We start from the raw sequence: 7,023 nt of genomic DNA, 5'->3' as shown, positions 1-7,023 counted from the left end.
ATAAAAAAAAAATCTAATTAAAAATAGAAGCCACCAATTAAATATATTTCACTCTTGAAACAAGTATACTTAGTTCAGTTTCATTCTATGCTAGTTTTCAAGTCAATTGTATAGTTAAATCAAGTACCTCAAGTTCCTCAACACATTCTAAATTCCTGTAAATTATTCATTAGGTAACACCAGTTTCACAGCATAAAGCAGAATACTCAAACTATCTTTAAAACACATTATCATGCATGCAACATTACAATTTCAACACATTTTTTTTAACCCAAGATCTGTATGAGCTCAGAACTTATATTTCTTTGCTCACTTCACAAGGTTCAGCAGTATAATAAAGTTTGCACAAACTCGAGTTGTTGTTTTAAGATATCTTGCTCCTGCTCTCTGAGGACAGCTGTCAATCACTAGAAATCTACTGCATGCTCTGAAATTCAGCAGGATCATTCATTCAATGCATGAATCCAGGGGTAGGAACACAAAACAAATGAACAAAATATTAACACGTTTGCACACACAAATAATTAAATAGTGAATAAACAAAATAAGCAATTCTAATCATGGTAATAATGTAAATGATAGCAATTAAATTATGATAAATAATATTGTGAAATTGCAAATAAAAATTCATTCAAAGTAACATTGTGTTACACTTATAGAAGCAGGAGGAACTGAATGCCACATGCAAGAAAAAATATACAAATTCACAAGCCGATCATAACTTGCACTCTCATTAAAATATAAAATTAATTCTCTTTGTTTAAAAAGCGCAGTACATTCTCAGCTACTATATAACGACAATGACAGTTATAACATGGACGTTCTATTCATATAATATTCATACATTTAAACTCAAGGCCTGAATACTGAAACCTGATTCACAGCTTTCTTCTGCCAGCAGTTGCTTGTGCTTGAACCCTCTGAAAATCAGATAATCCAATCTGTGGAGTCTCTCAAAATGTCCTGTCTTCCCGATAATATTCCCATTGTTAGCTGTGGACAGCTCAAATATCTCTGATGGTTAGATTAGCAAAGGCATTGTATGTCAGAGTCTTTACTTATATTGATTCCTGTGTTTTTCTGAAGATAACTGTCCATCATCTCAGCATGGTTTAACAGCTTGAAGGCATTTTTTGTTTCCTTCGGGAACAGTTTCACATGAATGGGTTTTATTCTGAAATAACACCTGTTGTGTATGTGCTGTTGGTTTCACTTTCCAATAAAACTAATAAATAAACAAACAGACACCATGGCTTAATCAGGAAAAAGGCTCAGAAACCTATTAGTGTGGTTGGGGGGGGGTGACGGCGACAGCTAGGCTCCTCTCTATCCTTTTATCATCAATCAAATCTACTTCCTACTTAAACCATTAGTCACACTGTATACTTTCGTTGTGTTTTTTTGTTTGGTTGTGAACGTAAGCGGATTGCAAGACCCACAGCAATTTCTTTCTGTGTTAAGAATTAAAAAAAAACAAATTAAGTATGGAATACTTACAGCACAACTCTTACTCAGATTTGGAGGTCTCTGAAGATCACTTCTTGTCTGTATCAGAACATTCTCCAACAGCTTCAACCCAGGATCTGGTCAGCCCATCACTCTTCTCTCTATCAGGCATCTCAATAACATCCGAACAGGTGCCTCCCGAGCAAGACAGCATACCACTACTCCCCATCCAAGGAGCCAATCCCTGTCGATCAAAACGGCTTTGGGCCAAGGATACACCTCCAGAGCAACTGTACTTTAAGGCCTGGACTCTCAACAAACTCATAAGACCCTCCTCAAAAACAGCACTGAGATTACAGCAGGGAGCAATCGGGAATCTCTTTTCATTCTCTATTCCATCTCGGCAGAACAAATGTTCTCACCCAACAAAACTCCCCAGCTGCGCTTGGCTGTTCAGCGGCCCAGGTCAGGCAGCAGGCAGTCTGTCTTAGATCAAGCTACCCCTGTAGCCAGCACATCAGGCCAGCAGGCAGTCACTTCCTGTTTGATACCAACCCCAGTCCCTACGGTTGAGCCTCCATTTTGCCACAGCATATGTTCCCGCCTCCACAACCACTGCTCGCTGTCACTCAATAACCCTGCAGATTCGGCGAAGAATAATTGAAGGAAAAGGCGTTAATCCAGTTTCTCTATTGATGGCTACATCTGAATTTCTGAACCATCGAGTTGTGGATTCGGAGGTTTATCAGTCTCAATAAAATCCAGACACCCCAGATTACTGAAAAATCTAACTCCGGGGGAATCCATTCTGTTATTCAAGAACTCAGACAGTACATTAAAAAGGATTCATGGTCATCCTGTTTTCAGCTCTCCCATTTCCAGCTCCCCCGTTTCCAATCTACAGGACCCTATCAGCATCGCCACTCGGAAAATGTCAGGAAAAAAGCGTTTTATCATAGACTTATTAGCACCATAGGTATCAAGCACCAGTAGCATCAACTCGCTTATTCCTCATGATCAATTTTCTCTACAATGCAATTGATTCAATTAAATTAGCAGGTCGTGGTTCCTGGTTAGCAAAAGCAGACGCAGTTAAAGTAATGCCAATCCATCCTTCTGTTCGTCACCTGTTTGGGATATGCTGGGAAGAAAATTTGTATTTTTCTACACAGTTAACTTTTGGATGCTGTAGCAGCCTGAAAATATCTGATACTCTTTCAGAAGCTCCACCTACTTGATGATTTACTCTTAATCTCTCCTTCCTTAGATCCACCAGCAGAAGTGATCACCAAGCTTAAAAGTTTATTTTCAAAAGTTGGCATCCCGCTTTCAGAGGAAAAAACAATTGACATCCTTCATTCACTGGAATTTCTAGGAATCCTACTGGACACAGAAAAGTTTGAAGCCAGGCTCCCTGTATCTAAACTCAACCACATTCGTTCCCTTATTCAGAACTTTCAGACTAGTAAAACTTTCAGGAAATGCGCACTGCTCTCTCTGCTGGGCTATTTCAATTTTGCAATTCGCATTATCCCCAAGGGACAGACATTTATATCTTGATTACTTGCTCTTTCATCGAAAGCAAAAAACTTGAACTCTTATATTAATGTTTTATCAGAAGCTAGAAAAGACATTAAAATGTGGTCTGCTCTCATACAGCATTGGAACGACCTGTCTATGTTCTATGATGATTTCATTTCAGTACCTCACGACCTGTCTTTATTTACAGACACTTCATTTAAGGGATACAGAGGTATTTTAAACAATCAATGGTTTTCTAGTGCATGGCCACTAGATATCGAAAACCAAACACCGCATCTAAAATGCACAGCTCTTCTTGAAATTTACCCAGTAGTCGCAGCAGCACACCTATGGGGTCATCTTTGGTCAAAGAAATCAATACTATTCTTTTGCGATAACAAATCTTCAATTTATATTATCAATAAAGGCCATTCCAGTTCCCCTCTTATTATGCAACTACTATGACGGCTAATAGGTAATGGTCAAGTGGTTATTGCAGGTATCAAGAAACAGTCTGAAGTCAGATTTAAAATGACACAAGTAAGGTTTTATTGAACCCCCCCATCGAAGAAATGCTGGCAGTTTTAAAAACACAGGAATAAATAACAGTCTGTATAATACAGCACTTCTCTGATCACACATCTATTCAGTAACTTTATGTCCCTGAGGGTGCCGAGCACCCAGCCCTTGGAATTAGAAGCATCAAGACACAGCTCTTTCATAATCTGCAGCGATGACCTCACCCGACTCTGACCTCATCCTGCCAAGGACATGGTGCCAACGGTGGCCGACTCTCCGAGAAGTTAGGTGACATCTCTACAGGTAGCATCGCTCCTGACCCGTGAAATATAAAATTGAAATTTTGTTCAGGGTTGATACTGAGGTAGGAAATTCCACTTATAGTCTGTATTTACACGTCATTTAGGGAATTTTGAGGCTTGGATCTAAGAGATTAGTGATGATTGGTGAAAGGTTTAACTACAACATAAAAAAATGGTTGGCATACTGCATCCTGTGTACTTTATCTATTCAATCTATGTCAGTCTCAGTAGCCAGTATTTTATCACCGGTACCACTTAAGTCTGTGTACGATTTTTCTGTTGCTTATTTTATGCTCATCTCCCCAGTAATGTTGTTGAAGCTGACACCCTGGGATCCTTCAAGAAGCTGCATGATAAGATTCTGGGATCAATAAGCTACTAACTACCAAACCAGAAAGATGGGCCAAATGGCCTCCTCTCATTTGTAACCTTTCTTGTGTTCTTATGAGCTGTATACACATTACCTGATTACCTGATGAACTACATTCATGGGAATAATACACCCATCCACCTCACCAGAATTGTGTGTGACTGGTTTGAGGAGCAGGACAAAGACCTCAGGCATATTCAGTAGCCACCGTAATCCAGTTGGGTATTAAGGGGATGAACTTAAAGACATTTGTCATCACAATCCTCTGGCTTCCTCTCTGCACCAATTGTATGAAATATTAATGACGGAAGTATATGCACAAATTACTTATTAATTACAGGATATGAAAGAAATTCAGCCTGATTGCAAGAACAAAGCCTGCACTCTCAAATAATATTTGACATTTTGCTTGCCTGGGGTGGCTTTGTAATTGTAATGTTTAAAAACTGCCTGCATTTGTATGCTCTTTCATAAAAAGAAGTCTTTCCTAGTAATAATCCTGCATAATTTACAAACAGAAACATATATTACATATAATGCAAATGTGCCCAGATATAGACATTGGTTAAATAGATTGTACCACACCCATAAATTCATCCAATTTGCAATTACATAGAGAAATCCTCTTTTATTAATTAATTTAAAACAAAACATATAATATTCCTCACTCATATAGAGATGTACAAAAAGATAAACATGTTTCAATTGGTAAGAATGTAAAAGTAAATGATCAAACACTGCGCATGTAATATTGAAGAGCTCTTGAAGATGCCAGATAGTAATCATTAACTTCACATTTGGGTGACAGTATAGGACGAGAGGATTTCCTGAAGAAAGCTCATGCAGGCACTGCTTGTTTAATAGTGTCATGAAACCTGACTATCTATTTTATTTATTTTGTTCTTATAGATAAAAGGTATACTTTGTAACTGCTATACTAGTTAATGGCTTACCTTTTTTAATACTTATGTGCATTGTGAAAAAATACACTATGTATAAAATGTATTCAATGTTTTGCTTTAACCTTTTTACTGTAATTAGAGCACAGCAGTGGTTACAAAATGAATCTCACTGTGCTATCTAGACTGATATGGGAGGTTATCTGGTAAGTAATTACTCATTACCAGATGATTGCATGGTGATAAAATTATTACATCAAGACTAATTTACTCTGCATAAAACACCCTTAGATCTGCAAAGTACTGCTATTAACAAATAAAGCCTTCTACAATTGCAGTGGGCATGTATAATCAGCCACCTGCACTAGACAGTCACATCCAAACGTATCACAACCTGCATGTATTCTGACTTTGTTGTGATTAATTAACCTAAATGAACTGTTTATTGAATTATCATAATGCTTGCATTATGATTTGATGAACTGTATATGGTAAGCACTAGGAGTGTGCAGAGAGGGGGGGGGGGGGCTGGAGACAGATCAAGATTTTTGCACATGGCTGTCAGCTACACCACTGACCTAGACTTAAGGGCTATGCACACCGGGAGCAAAGCAAACGACAGGAATACAGCATGAGTACATAAAAAAAAGCACACACAACTGAAAATACTGTCTGCTTTTGTTCCTTTTGTGGAGACTAAATAAAATAAATAAAACAAAGAAATTTAAATTATTCAAAAAAGAATGCATCTACAAATATTTCTTTGTAAAATCTGAGAAAACTAATTTAATATAAAATACTTTTATTGATTTTCAGTTTTAATAAAATCTTCTCTCAGTTAGTATGTGAATGTGATTATTATTATTGGTCAACATTATTAAAACAAAGAAGTGTCATTTTACAAAAATACAAATCCAGTGTGTGCCGCTCCCCGTCACTTTGACTAAATGAAATTTAGACATACCATAAATTTCCAATTGTTCTGCTATTTCTTACCATATGGCGTCTATCTTTTTATTGTCTTTATAATCTCTGACACTGGCACCATAAAGAACATTAGATTTTTTGACTAATAATTCTCATTGATGTCCATTTCTCTTTTATTTCTGTGTTAATTTCTGAGTGAATGAGACAGTGACAGTCTGACAGCCTCTCCATCAACTCTGCCCGACTAATGATGTGTTGTGACAAACCGTCAGTTTGAGACAACAACTCTATACTCTTTCTTTTCTTTTCAACAGAATGTGTAATGCTACAGTAGTTTAATAGAAGGTGAAAGTGTTTACGAGATGAATGTACATTAGACATAGATACACTATTGCTTTTCTTTTTAGCAAAATGCATTGAAAACCAGCGGTAGCAATAAATTAGCTTCTATTTATTTTTAACACTTTTAATAAAGATAAAGAAATAGCAATACTGTAACCCACACAGACTCCTAAAAAACATAAAGATTGAAATACCAACACAAAAACACCTTGAAAAAGTTTATGCTATTGCTTTTTTTGCTTTTTTTTTCATTTGTTTCAGGTCCAGTGGCAGTAAAAGAGGTGATTGACTTGATGGGAATGGAGGTCATCCGTAACCTTGACTCCTCCTGATCAATAAGTGGATTGCAGTCAATGGCAAGGATGGCAGGTTAGCATACTAGTTCTTTAAGATTATAGTTGCGCCTATTTGCACTATCTGGTCCATGTGTAGTCGTTAGTCACAAATGTACTTTATTTCTGTTTGCTTAAGGAACTATGAACAAATCGAGTTTGATGTGGTAAAAATCTGTTCTTAGTAATAAACCCCCTATGAGACCCCCCCCCCCCCCCCCCCCCCCCCCCCCGCTTTTTTTTTTTTTAATTGCCTTGAAAACCTTTTTTTTTCTGGTAGAAAATCTCCTGAAAGACATCACCCTTCTTGCAGCAGGTGTAGTCTTAATGATGCTTTGAAGCCATATGTCAAATGTCATCACTTG

The 7,023-nt window shown here is 37.3% G+C and overlaps 1 pseudogene; it reads left to right on the top strand.

The window, feature by feature from the left end:
* The first annotated feature begins 2,377 nt into the window (after positions 1-2,377).
* Positions 2,378-6,658, top strand: LOC121313764 (annotated as a pseudogene).
* The last annotated feature ends 365 nt before the right edge of the window (positions 6,659-7,023 follow it).

The sequence above is a fragment of the Polyodon spathula genome, chromosome 4, assembly GCF_017654505.1.
Source record: "Polyodon spathula isolate WHYD16114869_AA chromosome 4, ASM1765450v1, whole genome shotgun sequence".
In the NCBI taxonomy this organism is placed as follows: Eukaryota; Metazoa; Chordata; class Actinopteri; order Acipenseriformes; family Polyodontidae; genus Polyodon; species Polyodon spathula.
Note: the sequence above shows the minus strand (reverse complement) of the source record. Positions and strands in the feature narration are given on the sequence as shown.